Source organism: Equus przewalskii, chromosome 5 (genome assembly GCF_037783145.1).
Source record: "Equus przewalskii isolate Varuska chromosome 5, EquPr2, whole genome shotgun sequence".
NCBI classification, from domain to species: domain Eukaryota; kingdom Metazoa; phylum Chordata; class Mammalia; order Perissodactyla; family Equidae; genus Equus; species Equus przewalskii.
In genome coordinates, this window is record NC_091835.1 from 84,520,842 (window position 1) to 84,545,020 (window position 24,179).

The 24,179-nt window shown below is 41.9% G+C and overlaps 1 long non-coding RNA gene across 2 annotated transcripts; it reads right to left on the reverse strand.

Annotated features, from left to right (window-relative positions):
- Window positions 1-14,199: 14,199 nt before the first annotated feature.
- On the reverse strand, window positions 14,200-20,278 carry LOC103558814 (uncharacterized). 2 transcript variants are annotated; one of them, XR_011540141.1, is made up of 4 exons: window positions 19,593-20,278; window positions 18,457-18,641; window positions 17,275-17,446; window positions 14,200-14,300 (listed from the first exon to the last, which is right to left on the reverse strand). It is a non-coding gene; the product is annotated as an uncharacterized lncRNA (long non-coding RNA). The 2 variants fall into 2 exon arrangements; XR_546850.2 differs by lacking the exon at window positions 19,593-20,278 and adding an exon at window positions 18,789-18,926.
- Between the last annotated feature and the right edge of the window lie 3,901 nt (window positions 20,279-24,179).

Here is a 24,179-nt window from a genome sequence, read left to right on the forward strand (position 1 = left end):
TCTCCTTTTCTCTGCAGATGGCACCGTTATAGATGAGACCACAGCAGAAAAGCTCTGGCAAGATTAGTTGCAAAATGAGGTATTTCCTATTTTCTATGAAACACGATGACATTTAAGCAATTCAAGGGAGATAAATTTTTACACTGCGCTAGATGTTCTGTGCTTAGAATTTTTATGTGGCGCTCCAGGTAAATTCCATGTAAAATAATTTTCCCTAAGAAACAAAGCGTTCACAAAGACATCCTTGTTGACTTTTTTTCATCACAAAAGGTTAATCCAAAACTGGACCTTATAAACAATACTGGCATACACTGAGCCCGACACTTGCAAGTCAGGGTGATTCTCTGGTACCCCAAGCTCTCCGGAATGAGGGAAAGAGAATGAAACATCATTTTCAGTCCACCACTAGGGAACTATTTATAGTCCAGCATTCTAAAGAAAACCCTTGTGACCTGGAAAAGTTAATATGCCTTTCAGTATCTTGGTTATACCCAAGGAATAACTCAAGATCAAATCCGAGATGTCTACGTTTTTTTACACACACAGCTCATGAACTTATCCCATCCGATATGAAAGCCAGAAAGAGTTACACAGTCTAAATTTATCTGATTCTCATATTACACAGCTTATGATTCAAGACATCACAGAATACTGAAGTTCTACTAGAAATGCCTTCGGAAAAATGATGGGCCAAATTTTGGAGACAGTTAACAGGCCACAAAAAAAAAAAAATCTCAGCATGCATCCCCTTAAAAACTTCGTGAAATTCAAAGGTGACATCAGAAAGCAAAACCAGTAAAATGGGAAATGCAGTCTGAAATGAGGTTGAATGTCAGTTATATATACTTAAGTTATTAAAATGATGGCATCATTATCGTTGGCAGAGGTGTGCGTCACAGCTTACAAGGCCCCTTCTCTTGTACGTGTCCACTTGGACTCCTCTCCCTTCAAGAAGACTCTCCTGACCTTTCCTAGGCGGGGTTAGGTGCCCTTCCGTACACTCCTTCTCTTAGCCTTGTCAAGCAAGCCTGGCAGGAATTCTGTAAGATGGGTGTGGCTTTGATGTCCATTTCACGGAGAAGAAAACTGGAGCACAGAGAAAGTGAGCAACGAGTCTCTCCAAGATCACAAAACAGAGCCAGGAACCAAACACCTGCCAAATGATCCCAACTCCACACTGGGGCTGCAGGTCACAGGGCAAAGGCCAGTCAGGGGACTTCTTGTCCACCCACTCTGAGATGGCACCTACTAACCAGTAAGAAAGTGGGAAGATGGGCAATGATCTGTAGACCTTGGGCAATCAACACGGAGCATCTGGCTATTTACGATGAGCAAGCACTGAGCACCAGGTTGTGCCACGGCCTAGCTGGACGCTTGGCCCACTCCCTTCCTCATTCTCAGCATTTCATCCTCGCAGTGTCCTGTAAGAGGAAAGTGGCAATGGTTCCCCACCACCTAGTTTTACATTTTACAGTTAGCTTTACAGAGCCTTCACAGAGGCTCAAGAATGGTAGATAATTTGCCCAGGTCGTACCACTAGAACGTGACAGAGCCAGGCTCTTTGCCCCAGGTTCTGACTCTGAGTCCACAGCTTAACCACCACACATATTGCCCACTCCAAGCCCCTCCCTCCAGACCCTCTTCCTTAGATATTAATTCAAGGGGGAAAGCATAGCCTGCAAGGCGGGGGCTGCCTTGAATTATCTTAGTAACTGCTGCATTCTCCCTTCTTTCTTAACACATAGAGACATACACTAAGAATTCTTCTCAGATTTGGTTTCAATTCTAGTTGAACACTTACTAGGTGAATGACCCTGTTCACATTACTGAACCTCCAAAACTCAGTTTCCCCATTTGGCAGAAGGAGCCAAGAGGACCCAACCAGCAGGGTGGTTGCACCTAATGTGAAATCACATCATGGAAACCTCCTCATGCAGAACCCAGTGGTCGGAGTCACTCGGTAAATATCCAGCCCACCCTGTTCCTTCCCCCGAGTTCTAGCGTTAACTGTAGGTATGAGTCCAACGCACAGGAGATAACAGGAAGATCTTCGTTCATTCATTAACTCGGTCATTCTCCTTCAAATATTGTTGACCTTTCTTGAATTTCTCCAGTTAAGGAGATTTTAAGATGACAATTTCCTAAAATTCTTTTGTTTTTCAGTTCTATATCTGGATGGCAACAGCTCCTTGAACATTTTTTTCTGAGTTTGTTTGTACAGTGCACAAATTTATCTATATTTTAAACACGGTATTTGTGATGACAGATATTATTTAATTCCACAATCATCTATTCAGTGCCTCTTGTGCCAACAACCGTCCCTACCCCCAAGGAGCTCATAGTTTACTGAGTAAACAAACAGGCATAGCTAAGACACTGTGTGACAACGGTGCCATAACAGAGCCACATACCATGTTCCAGGGGAGCAATTAACCCACTCGAGGGGTTGGGGACCAGTTCACAGAGGGGGTGGCATTTGAGTCCAGCCATGAAGAATGAGTCAGCTTCTCCAAGAACTGATGAGCGTTCCAACATCAGGGTCAAATTTCAAGAAGGGTATCTTGTCAAAACCATGACCACAAGAATGTCCCATTGGAGAAGCTTCTCTCCTTTTGCTTGGTCCAGATTGTTGACAAAACAGTCGTGGTGACTTTCAGGGTTAATCTGCTAAAGTCATTCGAAGATGATTTTACAAAGCAAATGTGTGGTATTTAACTATCCCAAAGCCACCACTGTGTAGCACTTAGGATTCTGGGCAACGCGGGTTTCTGCTTTGAGGGCTCATATATAATGCATGTGTGTTACATTAAAGATTATTGAAGATTGCAAGCCTTTTTTTCATGTGTAGGATTGGTAGTTTTTAAAATATTAATGCAATTGTTCAAGTTATTTAAATTTTGCTGTAAACTCAGGAAAGAAAATGTCAAATTTGGACAAATTTTACATGGACTTTTTTAAAAAACTGGGTAATATTTTGAGATGAATTAGTCTACAGAGCTCATCCTGATTTTCAAAGTAGCTGAAGGGTGCAGAAACGAAATGGCGATGAAGACTTGAGAAATGTTCAGGATTTCATTCTTTTCACCTTGTTCTCTGCGTGACTGTATTTCCCTACTTTTTGCCTCTACTCACTATGAGCATCTATCATGCTGACAAGTAAGTCCTGTCACTATTCACGTGGCACCTGCGACTCTCTATTCCCATTGCTTCCGTCCCTTCATGGCTCACCTTGTCCAGTGGGCACTGCCACCTCCTGTCACAGCTGATGCCACAGGGCTGATGGCAGCATGACAAGGTATTTGGTGTTGCGTTGCACAGTTGGGAAGAATATCTCTCTTCTCTTCTTGGCTTACCCTCTCTTAGAGAGACAGTACCAAGACAGACATCACTGGGCCCCAGAGATGGAAAACATCAGTGCAGAGGCCCTTTCAAGTCTTACAACCTTCCCATCCCCCTTCCCACAGGACTCAGAAGTCAGGTCTTGGGCGGGAGACAAGATGACTGACAGCCCCAAATCCCTCCCCTCCAGTGACCAAAGCTTTGTTTCTGGGTCCAGCTTGTGCCTGGCTGCCTTGACTGTCAGCACAAATCCTCACCAGAGAAGCCCTGGGACTGAGTCGTAGAGACAGCCTGGCACTTCCTCAGATAAGGCCAAATTAGTCTGAACTTGAGAGATACACCTGTCTTGGGACTACAGGATTCTTGCTCTTTTTCCTACTTGCCTTACCTACTTGATGAGAACAGATTAAGTCTCATAACAAACCTTGGCGAGAGCTAACGTCCATTTTTATTTGGTTAAAGAATGTATTATTAAAGCTGTAACTTTCCCCAAGTGAATGTTTGGTAGAAATGCTCCATCTCTGTAACCACTCTGCCTGGATCATTCTTGAAATTTCAAATATTTTGTACATTTTTCTTAAGAATAGTAACAGCTAAAATTGACATCACATTTTACAAAGCCTTTTCCATATATATCCCATCAATAGTTTTTAAGCATCCTGTGAAATAGATATTATTGGGATCTCCATTTTCAGAAAAGAAAATTAAGCAGTCCATCTCACCCATTCTCACCCCCTCCCTTCACTACTAAATTCTACTAACCTTTCAAGCTGCTCCCAAGACCTCATCTTCTCCAGAAGGCCTACCTGACAACCTTGGTCCGGATAGGCACTCCTAGTCTCTGTTCCGGTCCAGCAGAGTACCAGTGGACCCAAAGGAGCTCGGGGGGCTCAGAGCCCCGAGACCAATCACCTCAGCCTTGAGCTGTCCCACTCATTCTCTCCAATGTCATTTGAGTAATATCATTTTCCCTGTGTGCTAGGATGAGGAAAAGGCTGGGGAGCACCACCATGGAGGAATAGTGAAGAGCAGGCATTTGAGAAGCTCTACTCGGCTGTGTGACCTTGGGCGGTTATCTAAGCCACTGGGGTCAGCTTCCCCACCTGGAAAAGCAAGATAGCAACAGAGGGTACTTCCTGCCACGGAGGCCGTCTCCTTTGCCTTCACAACAGTATAATGGGTACTATTATTCTTCCTGCCACATGGAGAGGAAACTGAGGCATGAAAGGGTGAAAGTCACAGAGATGACAAGTTGTCTGCATTTCACTGTAACGCTATAAGAGCTGCGATTCAAACCGGAGCCCATGTTTGCTTAGAATCACTTCACTGCTCGGGGATCAAAACTAAACCTTCTTCATAGAGATGTCGTAGGGATTAAACTTGATAATCTTTGTGTAAATGCTGCTCTCGTTGTCTCAGAATTGTAAGTGTAGACCAAAACCGCCAAGTACCCCTGCCACTGCCCTGCGGGGTTTCCTGAGAGGACTAGCTCTGAGACTGGGCTTACCACCCACTATGTCAACCCCACCACCACCTCCACCACCTCAGCCAACAAAACAGGACTTGCAGACCTGCCTCCACGTAGTCAGAGCAGAAGAGAGAGATCTGGGAAGATGGGCGTGCGCTTGTGCTGCTGGGGGAGGGGATATCAGATTCGCAGCCCTCTTTCCTAGAAAGATGGGTTCTGTACTTGACCATGGTCCCAAGAGTTGTCTGGCCATGGAGGGTGGTGGGAATTGAGAGCTACGTCTTGCCACACCTGGCAGAGAGGCACTTGTATCCAGGTACCACAGCATGGCGCCAACACAGGGACGAGGGGCTCAGCTGGAGAAGAGAGCTCAGTCTCACAAGGGGTCCCCAGTGCTCAGGGAGACGGAGCTGGAGTGAGTCCCTCCCCAGTGGAGCACATTGAAGCCCCTCATGCCCTCACCTATGAAATCTGGGAACCGTGGTGCCTTCCCCCGGGGCCGTCATGAAAACTAAGTGAGATGATGTGTGTGAGGTCCCGCTGCAGAGCACCCCACGATCGGTGTTAGCTCCCTCACGGCACTCTCGCTACCCCGTGTTGAAAGCCTGGATAAATCCTCTGAGTGCGGGAAGAGAAGGGTAGCTTTTCATAAGGTCACATTCAACCTAAAAAGAAAAGTCTGTGTTTGCAGAGTTCTATCTCCCTGGATTACCAAGCACATTCTGAAATTTATTAACCTTTTCAGTCATTTGTGAGCACCAGCACGAGGACTTTTTTGAATAATCAAAAAACCTTTCCATTCTGGCAGCCAAATAAAAGGAGGCCAGGTGTTCAGGATTAAAAATACATTATCCCACCCCTGACTTCCTGGGGATGGTGTCAAGTATTTTCTTTTTTGTAATATGTACCATTTCTAACAGAGAGAAATAGGAGGGGGAAATGAATGGAGATGATAAGAGGGCTTCAGGAAAAGTTGGGGCAGAGGGAAAAGGGGGGAGTGAAAGCGGCAGAGAGAAGATGGAGCAGAATCCGTTTTTAATCAGTTATGGTCTTCTTCCCTCCCCTTAAAATAGACCCTCTTCCTGCCCACAGTGAATTGCGTGGACACTATCTAGGGCTCCACAACACTGTTGGCGTGTCTGTTTGGAGGCACTGATATTGTGTAATTGGGAAGGTTGGGCAGGCCTTCTAACACTGGACACCCAACCACCAAGTTTTCTCCAGAAATGTTTCTAAGAAAAGTGTCCACATCCACTCTATCATTTTTTTTAATTGTCCTTAGCACAAGGCTAAGCCTATTTTCCTGAAGTAAAACTAAGATAATTTCTGGTTGCTAATCTAGCACACATTTCCAGCGTGCGCTCTCCGTGCCAGGCCCCGCGCTAAGCTCTTGACATTCAAGGTGCTCTCTTGGCAGATGAGGCAGTTGAGGCTCGGGAAGTTAGATAACCAGATCTGGGCCACAGAGCTCACAGGTGGTGGACTTGGGATTCAAGCCCAGGTCTACCCTCCAACCCCGACACTTTGACCTCTGCGTATCGTCTGCTTTAGAACTCTTCGGAGGCTGCCACTCCAGCACCCAGGCCAAGCTCTGACCCTGAGCAGAGGAAGACACCCGGCCCATCGGAAAGGCAAGATCTGAGACCCAGCCCCGGGTGTTACGGAAAGAAAGATTATATTGCAAACAAGCCCTTAAACTTTGTGCACAACAAGCTCGTGGTGCACCAGGAGGCCATTCTGAGGCTCAAGGATTACTTTGGAAAGGCTTCAGTAATTTCTGAGTTTAGCAATATGAAATTAGACGCAGAATCCTCAAACAAACCTATTTCAAAATGACAATACCCCTGGAAATGAGCACTTCCATTAGACTGAGATCATTGCGTAGCCATCTATGCAAAGGAAATAGACGCTTTATGTTGGATACAAAACATCAGTACATTTTCATCCAGTACAATTTCCTAAACTCCTTTTATCCAATTTCCCAATTTTGTCAGAAATTTGAAACTGAAATAAAGCTCTCCTCTTAGCCCAGTTTCTTGTCCACTTTAACTCTGCAGCAAAATTATTCTCAGGTTTTGTCATCAGCCTATTTCTTAGACAGGGCTTGAATTTCATTATTTCAAAGTAGGGGTCAAAAATACAAACGTGTTCCAAAAATAGACTTTTGTTATTTTCTCTATAATGTAATCATTGACTCTTTTTGCTATTTTTGCTCAAGATGTGAGGGTATACATCGGAAGGGTAAATCATTGAACAATTACAAATCCACTACAAACCATATAGTTTCTGGTACTTAGGTAACGAGAAATGTCTCTAGAAATCATAGACAAAAGATATTTACAACAGGTTAAGAGATTACCAATCTGAATATAAGGGAAATATTCCCCCAATCTTAAGTGAATGAAGATGGCATACACCACAATTAGGAAAAGTTTCATATTTTTTAAGCACAATAAAATGTTGTCGATTCTTGGCCAATATAAAAAAATCCTCAGTTAAACATATTTATTGTGTGTATATACAGTTACTATTTACAAGACATTCTCTTAAGATGCCACGGAGCTACTGAAACAAACAATACATACACAGGTGGCTACCATCAAGAATCTTTTCGTCTTCTAGGGGAGGTAAGAAATGTGTTCACAAGCTACAACGTGAAGAAGCATGTGATGAGTGCGATAAAACAAGGTTCAAAGCATTGTAGGAATTCAGAGGAAGGAGGGATCCTCTCTACTTGAGGGGGTCACGAGACTGTGGGCAGACAGTGCCAGGCTAACTAAACGCAGGAGAGAAGGGAACACCAGTTCAGGATGCAGTTCCCTTTGGAATTCAAGGTGTCAGTGGGAGATACAGCAGGAATGTCTGCCTGAGGTCAGGTCATTGAGAGCAAACGCCAGGCCCAACAGTTTGGAGGTTATCCAGTTGGAGAAATACAGATGCACTGGGAGTGACCAATATTTCACACTTTACCCATTTTTACCTATTTACAATATCTCTTTTTTAAACAGCTTTACCGATGTATAACTGACATACAATTAACCACATCTTTAATGTATAAAATTTGGTAAGTGCTGACATATCTATACACCCGTGAAACCATCACCACAATCAAGACAATGAACATATCAATCACCCCCGAAAATCTCCTTGTGCCCCTTTGTAATCTCTCCTTCCTGCCCCATCCCCAGGCACCTGCTGATCTGCTTTCCACTACTATAGATTAATTTGCACTTTCAAGAATTTGAAGTAAATGGAATCATATACGATGGACTCTTTAGTCTGACTTCTTTCACTCAGCACAATTTTTTGAGATTCATCTATGTTGTTGAGTGTATCAATAATTTTTTCCTTTTTGCTAATGAGTGGTATCCCATTGTATGACTAGTCCACAACTTTTTTACTCATTCACCTTTTTAGTGGACATCTGCGCTGTTTCCTGTTTGGGGCTATTGTAAGTAAACCTGCTGTGAGCATTCACGTACAAGTCTTTGTATGGACGAACACTTTAGTTTCCCTTGGGTTCACACCTAGAAGTGAAGTGCCCACGTCACATAGCAGTTTTATGTTCTACTTTTTAAATAACTGCCAAACTATTTACCAAAGTGGCTCACCACTTCACCTTCCCACCAGCAGTATATGATAATTCCAGCTGTTCCACATCCTTGTGAATACTTGGCATGGTCACTGCATTTTAATTTCGGGCATTCTAATAGGTGTGAAGTGCTATCTTATTGTGGTTTTAATTTGCATTTCCCCAATGACTAATGACTTTTCACATTTTTATTTGTCACTTTTATAGCTTCTTTGATGAAATGTCTGTTCAAATCTTTTGCCCATTTTTAAATTATTATTTTTGAGATTTTAGAGTTCTTTGTGCATTGTGGATATAAGCCCTTTATCAGATACATGATTGGCAAATATTTTTTTCTTTTCAATTATTTTTTATTGGGTTCATAATAGTTTACATCAATGTGAGATTTCAGTTGTACATTATTTCTTGACGGTCACCACATAAGTGCTCCCCTTCACCCCCTGTGCCCACCTCCCACCCCCCTTCCCCTGGTAACCACTGAATTATTTTCTTTGTCCATGTGCTTGTTTATATTCCATATATGAGTGAAATCATCTGGTGTTTGTCTTTCTCAGTCTGGCTTATTTCGCTTAGTGTAATTCCCTCTAGGTCCTTCCATGTTATTGCAAATGGGATGAATTTGTCTTTCTTTCTGGCTGCGTAGTATTCCATTGTATATATATACCACATCTTCTTTGTCCAATCATCAGTGGATGGGCACTTGGATAGTTTCCATGTCTTGGCTATTGTGAATAGTGCTGCAGTGAACATAGGGGTGCATATGTTACTTTGGATTGTTGATTTCAAATTGTTTGGGTAGATACCCAGTAGTGGGATAGCTGGGTCGTATAGTAGTTCTATTTTTTGTTTTTTGAGGAATCTCCATGCTGTTTTCCATAGTGGCTGCACCAGTTTGCATCACCACCAGCAGTGTATGAGGGTTCCCTTCTCTCCACACCCTCTCCAACATTTGTTATTTTTAGTCTCAGTGATTATAGCCATTTTAACAGGCATAAGGTGGTATCTTAGTGTAGTTTTGATTTGCATTTCCCTGATGATCAGTGATGTTGAACATCTTTTCATGTGTTTATTGACCATCTATATATCTTCTTTAGAAAAATATCTGTTCATCTCCTCTGCCCATTTTTTGATCAGGTTGTTTGTTTTTTTATTGTTCAGTTGTGTGAGTTCCTTATATATTATGGAGATTAACCCTTTGTCAGATATATGATTTGCAAATATTTTCTCCCAATTGGTGGGTTGTCTCTTGGTTTTGATTTTAGTTTCTTTTGCCATGCAGAAGCTCTTTAGTCTGATGAATTCCCCCTTGTTTATTTTTTCTTGTGTTTCCCTTGTCTGAGAGGACATGGTATTTGAAAATATCCTTTTTAGTTCAGTGTCAAAGAGTGTACTACCAATATTATCTTCCAGGAGTTTTATAGTTTCAGGACGTATCTTCAAGTCTTTGATCCATTTTGAGTTTCTATTTGTGTATGGAGTGAGATAGCAGTCTACTTTCATTCTTTTGCATGTGGCTGTCCAGTTTTCCCAACATCATTTATTGAAGAGAATATCTTTTCTCCATTGTATGTTCTTGCCACCTTTGTGGAAGATTAGCTGTCTTTAGATGTGTGGTTTTATTTCTGGGCTTTCAATTCTGTTCCATTGATCCGTGTGCCTGTTTTCGTACCAGTACCATGCTGTTTTGATTACTATAGCTTTGTAGTACATTTTGAAGTCAGGGATTGTGATCCCTCCAGCTTTGTTCTTTTTTCTCAGGATTGTCTTAGCAATTTGGGGTCTTTGATTACCCCATATGAATTTTAGCATTCTTTGCTCTGTTTCCATGAAGAATGTCATTAGGATTCTGATAGGGATTGCATTGAATCTGTAGATTGCTTTGGGTAGTACGGATACTTTAACTATGTTTATTCTTCCAATCCATGAGCAAGGCTATTCCATCTCTTTATGACAAATATTTTCTCTCAGTCTTTGGCTTGTCTTTCAAAGCGTAGATGTTCTTAACTTTGATGAAGTCTAATTTATCCATCTTTTTATGGACTGTGCTTTTGATACTATGTCTAAGAATCTTTGCATAACTCAAGGTCGTGAGACTTTCTCCTATGTTCTCTTTCTGTTTTGTAGTTTTATGTTGAGGTCTGTGATTCATTTTGAGTTAATTTTTGTGTATGTGGTGCAAAGTATGAATTGAAATTTTTTGTTTTGGGGGATTTGTTTTTCTTTCTGCATATGAATATCTAATTATTCCAGCATTGTTTGTTGAAAAAATTATCCTTTTAAATTGAATGGTCTTTATACCCTTGTCAAAAATCAATTGACTATATATGTGTAGGTCTGTTTTTGGACTTGATTCTGTTCCATTGATCTGTTTACCTTGATGCCAACACCACATTGTCTCTTGATTACAATAGTCTGATACCAAGCCTTGAAGTCAGGCAGTAGAAGTCCTCCAAATTTGTTTTCTTATTTCAAAGTGTTTACACTATTCTAGGTCCTCTGCATTTCCATAGAAATTTACGAATCAGCTTATCAACTTCTACCAAAAAGAAAAAAACCTGCTAGGATTTTGATTGGGATTGCGTTGAATCCATATATGAATTTGGGGAGAAGTGCCGTCTTAACCATATTGGGTCTTCCAATCTGTAAACACAATATATCTCTCTATTTTGGTCTTCTTCAATTTCTCTCAGCAACGTTTTACAGTTTCCCATGTACAAGTCTTTCACATTTTTTCTCAAATTAATCCCCAAATATTTCATATTTTATGTTACTTTAAGCGATTTTTATTTCAATGTCTGATTGTTCATTGCTAGTATATTGAAATACAATTGATTTTTGTACATGACGTTGTACCCTACGAACTTGCTAAAGTCACTTTTTAGTTCTAGGAATTCTTTTGTGGATTACAAAGAATTTCTATATAAATGATCATGTTGTCTGTGAATAAAGAGAGTTTTATTTCTTTCTTTCCAATCTGGACGCCTGTATATCTTTTTTCTTGCCGTATTGCAGGAAAATCGTGACTCTGAACTCCCAGAGTCGTCCAAAGAGCATGAGATCCCTGACATATTGCTGCCACCGCTGTGCAAGAAGTCCTCCAGGGCCAGCGGAGACGGCTGTCCTGCAGTGGCAGACCAGCTGGGGGAACCCCAAGTCACTTCAGACATGCGCTCTTATGTTAGCCCTTCCACGACTTTGGTCTCCCGCAGATATACACCTACACATGCATATGCACTTAGAATGTTTCCAAGCCTCCCCCACTAAACTCAGACAGCCCATCTGGGAACCAGCCCTGCCCAGTCCCATTCTAATCATTATAGGCATATGGCCTTGATCATCACTCGGGATTCTTCTATCTCTTACGGTGAGTTTCTCCTCAAAAACATTTGATGTCTTTGCCAAATGACCTCAGTTGGGTCCATTTTAATCCATCTGACATTTTTCTAATAATATTAAGCTTCAAAAAAGAAAGTGTCAGAGTTGTATCCACTACTTCCCAGAAAGCTCCTTGCACCTTATGCTAATATACCCATCTTTTTTTTTTTCCACAACCTCCCATAAGGACAGTATTTGTCAGTATAAAACAAAAGTTCTCTTACACACTCTCCTCTAAGACAATGGTATCTATTGGCCTTACGTTTATCTAAAAGAGACCAGTCTAGAGATTCTTCTCAGGTAGAAAGACACCTGGCACAAGGAAATTTGTAAATTCTAACACTAGAAATAGAAGCTACTGACAACTTTGAAACAACAATTTATCCTAATTTTTAAAAAACTACTACAGCTTAGTCTCACTGGGCACCCCTCTAAAGAAGTTTTTCCAAAGGTAAGAGGAATGTTTTAGGAAGACGAATATACCAGTGATCAGATTACTGATTAGTAGGTGAGAGTTGGATAGAGAGTCGAGTCAGGAAGAGCAGTTACTAGACTATCACTATAATCGAATTCATATACAATAAAGGTGTGACTAGAGATAATAGTAATAATGGAAAGAAAAGGATTAATGTGTGAGATTTTTTATAGAGAGATTAAGCAAGATTTGGGGAGTGAATTGCGGAGAATCAGGCTAAGAAGGAAGTCAAAGATGGCCAAATAGAGGACAAAGTGGTAGCACGCCCTTCGAAGAAAATATGAGCAGGGGCAAGTCTGAGCGGAGAGGGAACCAGTTTGATGGTGGACACGTTGGGCCTGGTTCAAATGTTGAGGGCAGTAAGAATTACTGAACGAGCGCTGGATAGTGATCAGGAACCTGAGCTCTAGTTGCGGCACTGCCACTAACTCACTGTGAGACACTGACAGACACTGTTGGAGTCTGCCCAGCATCCGTTTTCCACTGCACTTTCTTCCTTTCTAATCTAAAAGAAACCAGATTTAGTTTCTGCAGCTACCCAACTTGGTAGTGCCAGGTGCTTCAGAGGGGCCTGGACTCAGCCTCAAAGGGTGAATTCTGATTGATCTAAGCCAGTGACATGTCCATTCCCAGGGCATGTCACAAGTCTGGCCAATGAAGCACAAGGAAAGCCAGCTTTGTGCTCGGGGGTAGTGTACACTCACTCATAAGAGGAGCCACACCAGAAGAGGCGGTCTGTCCTTTCAACGGACATTGTCAGGTCTGAATGGGACACTAGCAGCTGCTACAGCCATCTGACCAGCAGGCGCTGGCCTGTGGACAGACCAATGTGCTGAGGATGGCAGAGCCAGTGGAGAGAGAGAAACTGGGTCTCAATGGGGTCATTGAACTGCTACATTAACCAACTCGAGCATACCATTCTCTTGAACTTCTTGTTACGGAAGATGACACATTTAAGCCAATTACATTGGGATTTCTGTTATTTGAAGCTGAAGCCATCCTTACTAACCCAGCAGCCTTGGCCCAAATCAATTTACTCACCGCACATTTCCTTCACTGTACATTGAGAGTGGTTTCTTGAAGAACTCTTCCAGCTTTAACCACCCACGATTTTATTATCACAGGTAGAAATAGATGTTAGAAAAGAAGAATGAGCATCTAGAGAAAGATCTAAACGAAAATACAGATATAGTGCGAGACTCACAGTCTTGGGGGAAATGAGATTGCCAAGTGAATCTTGCTGGTTGCTACATATGTTGGCAATACCATCTGCAAAGAGGGCATCATTAGCATTTTCTATGAGCAAACCAAGACACAAACGTCAAGAAAAGTATGAACAATGTCCCAGACTCTAAGAGATGGTCAAATTTTCAACAGTATCACATGTTTCAGACAGTCAAGAAGAATGAAGACTACGAAAAAAATCAAATGCCTTGATGGTTAGGAGGTTCTGAACGCTTTGAAGGTAACAGTTTCTGGAGAGTTCTAGGGGTGAAAGAAGGGAGTGAAGAGTGGGAGACGTTAAGGAAGTGAGGACCACGTTTAGCAGAAGTCCAGCAGTCAAAGAGAAGGGAAAGATGAAACAGTACTTCAAGGGAGCAACAAGTTCAGTGGGAAATTGTTTTGTTTCTTGTTTGTAAGGTGGAAAAGACCTGAGCATTTGGGTGGGGAAAGGGAAAGGAGCCACGGAGGAGAAGAGCAGAAGGTGCAGGGGGAGGCGGGCCTCGCTGACACGCGAGACCTGGAGGACAGGGGAGGAGGTGTGCTCTCTGCCTTCCTCTGTCGTCTGCGTCCTGAGCCCTGGTTGAAGTGAGGGCTCTGAGGGCGGACCGGAGGGCAGACAGAGCGATGTAATCACTGCCACAAGGTATCAATAATGAATGAACACTCTTTCTTTTATGCATTGTTTTAATGGCCCTTCATAAAAAGACCATTGGAAAAACACCAATATATCTTTCCAAAGTTTATTTTTAAAATGCATAATTAATATAGAAAAGTATCACTGTACAGTAAAAACCAATATTTATCTCATTCTTCTAACAGAACATGACCTACAAAGAAAAAGATGAAAAATATTATTAAAAATAAAATGGTTTTATACTGGGTCCCAAATCTCACTGTGAAATTACCTAGACCTACATTATAGAATAATAGAAGTTACCATTTAGTAAGAAATTATTATATGCCAGGCCCTGTGCTAAGTACTTCTTACACGTTACCTTATTTAATCCTCATAGCACACTGTGAGATGGGAATTACTAATTTTATTCTGAGCTGAATAAACTGAGGCTCAGAGAAGTTATAGCTCTAAGATCCACCTACTGCACTATCCTATATCAGTTTTCATAAGTGAAACAATTATTCACATACACCGAGTGTTAACTGTGTTCTAGGAAGTGCCAGGTACCTCCTACTCTCGAGGCAGCCACGTGAGGTGTCTGTTTTTATTACCCTCATTACAGATGCTAATCTAAGGGCCAGAAAATTAGCCATGAGATGCTAGAGCCCATCCTTTGAACCAATACGTTCTGGTGCCTACAAAGATTTTTAAAAATAAAGTCGAGGGAAGAGCCTTTAATTTGAAAATGTCTTTATAGGATCATGTAACATATCCAGCAAGTATGAGACAAATCCCCAGTTCTCTGAAAGAATAAAGTACAGCACCAATTTCCAAGGATGGACATGTTGCCTCTAGCACGTGAGCTTAGCAGTGTAGTTAAAAATCTTTTGAGTCAAAATTGAATGCCAGTCATGAGACACTAAAGTGTAATCTGTTGAGGACGCTCTCTTTATAACACAGGCAGTACAGAGTTGATACTCCAAAGGAAAGAATGTGTTTGTTCTGTGGCGCAATTCACTGTTAGCTTCCTGTGCACCCTGGCTGAGGCCTTTAAAGGGCCCAGCTCGTTTTTTTCTGAATTCAAAAGTAATAACTAGCATAATCAGAGATACTGCAAAGCATCTTTTAGCAAATGAATATCATTGCTCGATTTAATAGAAAGAGAAACATTAGATAAAAGACATTCTAGAGCCTTAACACATTGGTTGAAATCTACGCTCTTCCACTTAGCAATGCGACCTTTGGTGATTTTCTTATCCTCTCGGTGCCTCACATCCTCAACTGTAAAATGGGGAAATAATGAGATTAAATGAGTGAATGCATGCAAACCCTGGCACATGGCATTCACCATACAAGTGTTAGCTGTTAGATGCACCTGGGTGTTTATAACACCATTTGTGGTGGCCTCAGTTTACTCTTGCCTGGCTGGATAAACAAAAATTATAAGCTCAGAAACCTTTTCCTGGACCGGCAACTGCCCTGGTCACCTTGAAGCAAGGGCAGAGCATCAGTGAAGACGGAGGCACAGGGGCGATTCCTCACCTCCAACCAACGCATGAGTCCTAAACTAGCAACAAAAGGTTTTCATTCCCACTGAGAGAGCTAATTGAATTTGTGTGTGTGAGGAAGATTGGCCCTGAGCTTACATCTGTTGCCAATCTTCCTCTTTTTGCTTGAGGAAGATTGTCACTGAGCTAACATCTATGCCAATCTTCCTCTATTTCCTATGTGGGACGCTGCCACAGCATGGCTTGATGAGCAGTGTGTAGGTCTGTGTCTGGGATCCAAACCCACGAACCCCAGGGCCACCAAAGTGGAGTGCACAAACTTAATCACTACGCCGCCAGGCTGGCCCTGAGAACCTATTGAATTTTTTAACATGCTTTTTCCCTTGTGGTTTTCTCAAGTCAATTCCTAGGTCGTTCAAGAATACTCAAGGCTGAAACCTATTAACATTAGTTTTTTTATCAATATTAGGTTACCAGTGTGAATATCTAGTGAACACAAGAGAAATGCCAAGCCCATTTTCTTAATGAAGAGCCTTGCTTTCATTAAGTTCAAATAACAAATAAGTATAAGATCATGTAGAAGTACAGTGTCTTTTATTTCAACAATGTCCAGTGTTTAGCCTAGATTTATGCTTCCTGTGGGTTACAGCAAGGAGAAGCTCAATCTAGACAAGATCCACATGTCCGCTTAGTTTCCTCTGAACCTGCTTTGAACTGGCAGCTAAGGAAAAGCTGCCATTTGTATAATTCATTTGCTCCTTTATTTTAACCTAGGCATCCTTCCTACCTCTCAGGTGCCTCGAGTCCCCGGGAATTGTTTAGGAGTAAGGCAACCATGGTCTTTGCAACTATTGATAGATATTGACAGCAATAAAATAGTAATTTCTGTTCAAATCAGCTCACTTTCTCATGTTGCGACTTATCAGCTTTTAGATTTGGGTCGTGGTTGGCTAAGCGAAGCCAGGAAGCCAGCCAGCCCTGTAATCAGATCCTGGAACAACGCCAGGTTTCAGCTGCCAGAGCAAAAGGAAGACAGAATCTTGAGTCCAAAGGCAGACCCAAGGCTAAGAGCATATGCAGGCTAGAATCATACCACAGAGTCAAAGCGAGTCCGAATCAGGGGCACATGTCCAAGCAGCAGTGGGCAGGTACACGCTAGACAGTCTGTAGCGTGTGACAGCCCAGCAAGCAGTCCATGTGAACAGTGCCCCATCGTGCAGCACAGAACTTGCACAACCTGGTCAACCCTAACTCAAGGAGACGTCAGAGGGAAACTAGAATTCAAGACAAAAAGCAGTCTCTGAAAGGGTGGCAGTATCTGTAGGATGTGTTTGTTATTGCAAAACAAGGCGAGAGCTCGAGGACTGAGGACCTGGATCACAAAGAACAGAGCAGATCGCAGAGCTCTTGCTCCCTCAAGGAGCCGATGCCCAGAGCTTCCACAGCGGCCCGCTCGGGAAGGAGACCAGTCCAGGAGCTGGGCCCGAGCGAATCCGCAGGCAAAAGGACTAGTGACAGTGGGGTCTGGAGCCAGCTCGTGTCAGCTCGGGAGAGCTAATTGTTAAAATTGAAGGAATTTTGCAAGCCAGCTTTAAACAGAGCCCTTAATAAAAATTAAGTTATATAAACTTACAATTAAAGACATAATAAAAGCAAAGATAAATACTCAAAACTCACCAATTCCTAAGATTTCAGTACATTGTGCTCTTGCCTGTGCTCTTGAGGTCACCTACGTCTGTTGTCCCTGTGGCGTGGAAACACTTTATGATGAGATGGTACTGCGCATCCCTTCCCACTTCCATGTCCAGTGACGTCACATTGGCAGTTTGAAACCGACCCCGATGGGAGCCTGTACACATGGAAATCAAAAAATACAACAAATCAGGGCTTTGAGGGGCAGGGAGGGGGCAGCTGTTAAGCACATACGCACACACCACTGGTTAGTGTCCCCATTACAGAGTTATAGCATTGAAGAGTATCATATCCGTGGATGTGCAAAGGACAAAGCATTTGTGAGTGCACCTTGCAAATTCCTACACACAGCAAATAACAATCTTCACTATCTGACCCCAATCTACCTGTTCGGGTTTAGCCCGTACCCTCTATTTTCTGGCCCTAGCCAACGTCCCACCAATAATAGACCATGTGTTCCCATGCATCTATCTATTCAACAGACATTTACGAAGCTCCTACTGAATACCAGGCACTGTGCTCTGGACTGAGGGATCAGATGGAAGGAATCCTTCCCGCCTCCAAGGAGGTCACAGTTTCAGAAAGAAAGGGAAGCAGCAAATAAACAAATGCGTCCAATAGGGCATGGCAAGCGCCACGATGGAGACGGGTGTGTTCATGGGCTTTGTGGGAACGCGGGAGATGTACCCATAAGTAAGGACAACAAGGAAGGCTTCCTGAAAGAGGCAACAGTTAAGCTGAGTCTTGACGAGGCAATGTGCTTTAGTGATTAAGCACACAGTCCTTGAGTCGGATTTCTTGGGTTTGAAGCCCAGCTCCACCAGCTTACTAGCTGGATAGCCTTGAAGAAGTTACTTAACCTCTCTAAACCTTGTACATTTTCTCGAAATCTACAAAATGAGAGCCCTTCATCACAGGGTTATTGCGGGGATTAAATGAAATAACAAGTGAAAGGCATTTACCACAATGCTGGTGACACATAAATGCTATTATGACATTTGGCTTTATATTAAGTACTGGCCAAGTGGGGAAGGGCAGAAGGAATGTTTCCGGTAGAGAAAAGGGTGCACGCAAAAGCCTAGAGGCATAAAAAGTTATGACATGTTTCCCCAAATGCTTTTTTTAAAATATGACTCTAGCCCAAACAACAGGGAAGTGGAAATTTACCATCTTTCAAGAAAAAAATTGCTGCTTCTGTAACTATCACACCCAGTTGTCAGACCCAGGAGTTGTCTTATGCGCCAGCCTTCCACGCACTCCTGCGTCCACTCGGTCACCGCGTCCTGGAGTGAGGGCTGCCCCACCAGCTGCCACGACGTCCGCTCTGTACTTCCTGCCCATATGGCGCAACACTGTTACAAAATACAAGAAGAGCGAATTATCAGAAAAATGAAATGAAAAGCAAAGATCTACCAAAGACAAGTACAATTTTTTTATTATTAGATCTAACAGACGTAAAATTACTCCTTTAACTTGCCACAAAATTTCTGAATTCTTACTCTCAATTTCTGTATTGACAGTGGACTGGGAACACACAGTTCACAGACCGTCGCTCCTTCAGGAACCACACTTGGAGAAGCATCCCTGCAAATACCTCAGCGTCTCTAACACATCCCACTTTCCTCAGTTCAGCCCTTAGGGCTTCATCATTCCTCCTCTAAACAACAACCTCCAAAACGTTGCCTCACTGCCTCCAGTAGCTTACACCCCTCCTATCCATCCTCCACGTTACAGCCAGTCACAGCTTTTTATTTTTTTTTATTTTTTTATTTTTTTTTTTTAAAGATTTTATTTTTTCCTTTTTCTCCCCAAAGCCCCCCCGGTACATAGTTGTGTATTCTTCGTTGTGGGTTCTTCTAGTTGTGGCATGTGGGACGCTGCCTCAGCGTGGTCTGATGAGCAGTGCCATGTCCGCGCCCAGGATTCGAACCAACGAAACACTGGGCCGCCTGCAGCGGAGCGTGTGAACTTAACCACTCGGCCACGGGGCCAGCCCCCAGTCACAGCTTTTTAAATCCCAAATCTAATTATGTTGCTCTCCTGTCTAAAACCTGTCAATTATTTTCCATTGCCTTTAGGATAGAGCCTAAAACTTCAACATCTGGCCTCTGCTTCCTTCTCGAGTCTCTTTTTTCACTTCCACAGCCCCGACAAACACACACACAGAGTCTTGTCCTCTGTACTAAAGGTTTACCAAGTGACTTGCAGGTCCACAAACTGCTCGCTGTGTCACACCTCCACGCCTTTGTTCACATTCATGCCTCTACTTTTCTTCACTTCTCCATCAAAAGAAAACTGCTTACCTTCCAAGATCCAGTTGAAGGGTCACCTTCTCTGTGAAACTTTTTCTGACTCCATCTCCCTGCCCAACCCCTGCTTCGGAGACCTGACACCCGTTCCTTTGTGTATTCACTGCACCCTATACCTGTTGTCATGACTATAACATTTATCACACTTATTCGTGCCTGTTTTCTTCACTGGGAAGACAGAGAAGAGATGGAGAGAAGAGGATTGGCTCGAGAGACGCTTAGGGGTTGAGCTATGAGAACTTCATTGATCAACAGGAATGGGGACGATGATTTCCAGATTTCCGGCTTGGATCACTGGTGCCAATCATGGACCAGAGGATGAGAATAAGGAGACCTAGGAGGAGAAATGACACACGAGCCCCCTCCTTTCTGCTCCGTGGCAATCTCAAAGCGTCATGCTCTTTTCAAGCTTCACCGAAGGTGCACGCCCATAATCTCACTTGTTTCTCCTTCAGGGAAAATGGCCATCATGAGGCAAGAATCTCTCCACTTCCTTGTTCCGACCCACTAAGCTGTCTGCATCCTCCTCCTTCAGGCCTGGGTGGAAGAGGGCCCCCGGGTCTCACCTGGCCCTGTGCCCCCGGAACTCAGCCCAGCGAGAGCCCGTTCTTACACTGTTAACCTCTCCCTCTCCACCAGCTCTTTCTCGCAGCATGTGGCTTTCAAATGTCTCCCGTACTAAAGAGAGTCCCCTCCCACTTGTTGCTTATTCCTTGTTTTTCTTTAACAACCAACTTTCTTTAAGATAAATAACTACCAAGTTCAAGTTGATTTGCAGCACATTGTTGTTGTACAAAGCTCAAAAATACATAGAAGTAGGAAGGAGAGATTACTGACTTGTAATTCCACTACCCAGAAAAAGATCTTGCTAATAAATTGGCACATTTCTTTCTAGCAATTTTTCTGTGTAGATATATATGTATGTATAAATGTCTATTTTATCAATACTTTTCACTTCAAATTATAAGTATTTTGCATGGTATTTAAAAAAAATTTCCATTAGCATCATTTTTGAGGATGCATAAATAATCTATTGTCTGGCTATACCAAAATTTATTTAATTAATTCTTGCTATTGAATTTTTAAATTTTTCTAGTATTTTGTGAAGATAAATAGTCTTGTATATTATAAACACTTCCACTCACATTTCAGATTGTTTCCTTAGGATAAATTTCTAAAAATGAGACTCCTGTGTCAAACAGCATGAACATCTTTAAAGTTTTGGATACATTTTCCCAGAAAGGTTGTACCAAAATACATTCTTATTCACTCCACCTTTGCCAGGTTTATTATCATTAAAAAAAAGAAAGAAAGAAAAAGAACTTTTTTCATATAATAACCAAAAATAGTATCTAATTGTTTTTTTCCACATTTCTTTAATTGAGTGAAAGTGGCCACTAAACTGTACACTAAAAATGGTTAAGATGGTAAATTTTATGTTATGTGTATTTTACCACAATAAAAAAAAAATTTTTTAATGGTGAAGCTGGGCATTTTTAACATTTATTAGTCATTTCTATTTTCTCTTTGGCCAATTAGGTACTCATGTCCTTTGCCCATTTAACTATTAGGTTCTTAAGATTTTTCTTATTTATTTTTATAAGTTCTTTATATATTAAAGACATTAAATCTCTTGCTGTCAAATTTATTGAAAATATTTTCCCCTATTTGTTTTGTCATTTAAGTTTGTTTATGGGTTTAGATGTTTATGGAAGGCAGGGGTAGTGTAGAGACATTTAAAATTTTCATATGCTCAGATCTTTCAGGCCCGGCCCCATGGCCGAGTGGTTAAGTTCGCATGCTCTGCTTCAGCTGCCCAGGGTTTTGCAGGTTTGGATCCTGGGCGTGGACATGGCACTGCTCGTCAGGCCACACTGAGGCAGCGTCCCACATGGCACAGCCAGAGGCACCTACAACTAGAATATACAACTATGTACTGGGGGGCTTTGGGGAGAAGAAGAAGGAAAAAAAGAGATTGTCACAGCAACAGATGTTAGCTCAGGGCCAATCTTTAAAAAAACAAAAGCTACTTTAATAATTTCCTTTGGGCTTTCTTCCATGGCTATTATGCTCAAAAAGTCCTCTTGCAGCCCCCCATCAAGTAATTATTCACCCATGTTATTCTTACAGGTATTGTTCTCCAGTCCTAGCTGTAAAACAAAGATGGACACACTCCTCTCTCTCACAGAATGCTCCTAGCCAGTGAGGGAGACACACAGAGACAGACGAATCCAAACGCGTCCAGACTGCAGGAGGATAGTTCATCCCGCTTAAGAGAGGCTCATGACCAGGTCAGGGGCCAAATTTACCTAAAGCAGCTCATCTCCTGGTTTCATTGTCATTTATTACCTTTGGACCATTTAACACATTCACAAAACTGTGCTGTTTCTAGAAATATCCCAAATGGGAATGTGATAGCGCATGCCGGCTAACCAGCCCCTTCTTCCTGGCTCCGGAGGTTTTAAAAACAATGACTCATGAAATATTTCCCAGGCAGCCGTCCATCCACTCTTCCCACAAGTCTGATTCTGCCAGCCTGTCTTGATTTTATCTAAGAAATTATATCTCAATTTCAGTTTTATTAGCACGTTTACTACCTTGCTGTTTTTCAGAAAACACTTTAAAAGGAAACATAAATTATAACGAAGATACATAAGAAATGAAACCCCTCAGATATACAATGGCTGTGACTGTTAATAAGTGAGCATTAACAAAGGTTTCCAGAAATTAACCAGCACAGATGGGCGTGGCCGTCGCTGGTGAAAGACGTCTTCATGGAAATGCTTTGCTTCAAGGGTTCTGGGAAATGTTGGAACATATGCCCTGCTTACAAGAGCGTGAAACTGGTCCAACCTTTCCATAGGATGACTTTCAATATGAGTTAACAGGCTCAAAGGAGTTCAGCCTTTTTGATGAAATGATTCCATTTCTATTTTAAAGAAATAATCAGAGATTTATGTATACAGATGATCATTGCAGTGATACGTATTATGGCAAATGTTCTAAATGGCCTCAAAAATAGGGTATAATTAGATAAATTATTAGTAGAGCCACACTACAGGATCCTACATAACCATTAAAAATTATGTTTTCAAAAAATTCTTACGTGTAATGACATAAGAATATGCTTTCTAAATAGTGTAAGATGAAAAAAATCAGGTTACAAAAGATATATAAAGTTGGTTCTAATTTAGGTATATGTTGCACAGAAGAGATTGGAAGGAAATACACCAAAAAGGCTTTCGGTGGCTAGAGCGATTAAAGACGTTCTTTACATTCTGGATTTTCTAAATTTTCTGCAATAAACTAAGTTCTATGAGGAAAAAAAGCTATTTTTTATAAAACGTTTGCTTTGTACAATAAAAGGAGAATCCTTATAACTGGTTGTGAGTAGGCCTATTTTCACCCAGACCAGTTTCCAGAAAACTGAGCAATGTTTAGAGGTATGGAGCTTACTGAATGCTTCCAGGGAAAGGATATAAAAGACTTGCTTCCCCTTTGACTTGAAAGATGACCCAAAGCGTGTTCCAAATTCCTCTATGGCCTCATGGCATTCTTCATAAAGACCCATCACTTCTTAGGGAAAATAATAAAGAAAAACATATTGAGTGCCTACCATACGCCAGGTAATGTCACAAACATTATCTTGTTTGATCCTCGCAGAACTTTGTAACGTTGGGTTTGAATGCATTTAAGCAACTTATCCAAAGTTACAGATGTATTAAACATTAGAGACGAGATTTGAAATCGAGCCCACTGACTCCAAGTCAAGAGCCCATCACAGCTGCCTTCCGTATGTACATCCGCTCAGCGGAGAGATATCGAGTCCAAAGAGTGTCCATGTCGTTTCAGGCACGTACTTGCCAGCTTAGAGAAGTCAGATATTCATATTTTGCACTCGTTTGTTAGGTATATGGTAACAAACAAATATATTTTTGCTATTTGTCGTTTATTTAAGTTTTGCTGTCCATTATTATCAACATGAAAGTTAAGTTTCAAACTGTTTCATGCAGAACAAATACATGGTTCTTCTCAAACAACAAGGCTTCCCTAACATTTTTAAAGGATTCATTTAGAAACACTTGGGTCACAGACTGTGTATTTAAATTTACCTTTCCAGATTCACTTCTTTAAACCACTTCCCAAGTCATTAGAGATATGTGCTCGCCTTGACTGGCATCCCCTACGTACTCCCAACCCTCCCCTGGTCCCCACGCTTCCTACCACATCAAAGAAATCAATCACACTCATTGCCATTAATCCCAGACTAAAACCGTTTTTCAAATTTTGTTCAACGTTTGTCCACTAAAGACAGTTCTCCAGACCGGCCAGTTCTGCGTTGATCGTTTGCTCTGTACTTTCCTATTAGTCCTGTATTTAGTATGTCCTAAATTATTTCATACTTCTCCATATATCATTTTGTGTTTGTTCTATCACTTTATTTCTACCTGTTTACATTTGAGGTTTCTCGGGAATCGTGACCATGTCTCTATCTCTCTTACATTACTCCAGACGCTTTGTTAAGTGTTATGTACATTTCTTTATTCCCTATGTGCATAGTGGGTGCCCAATAAATCCTTG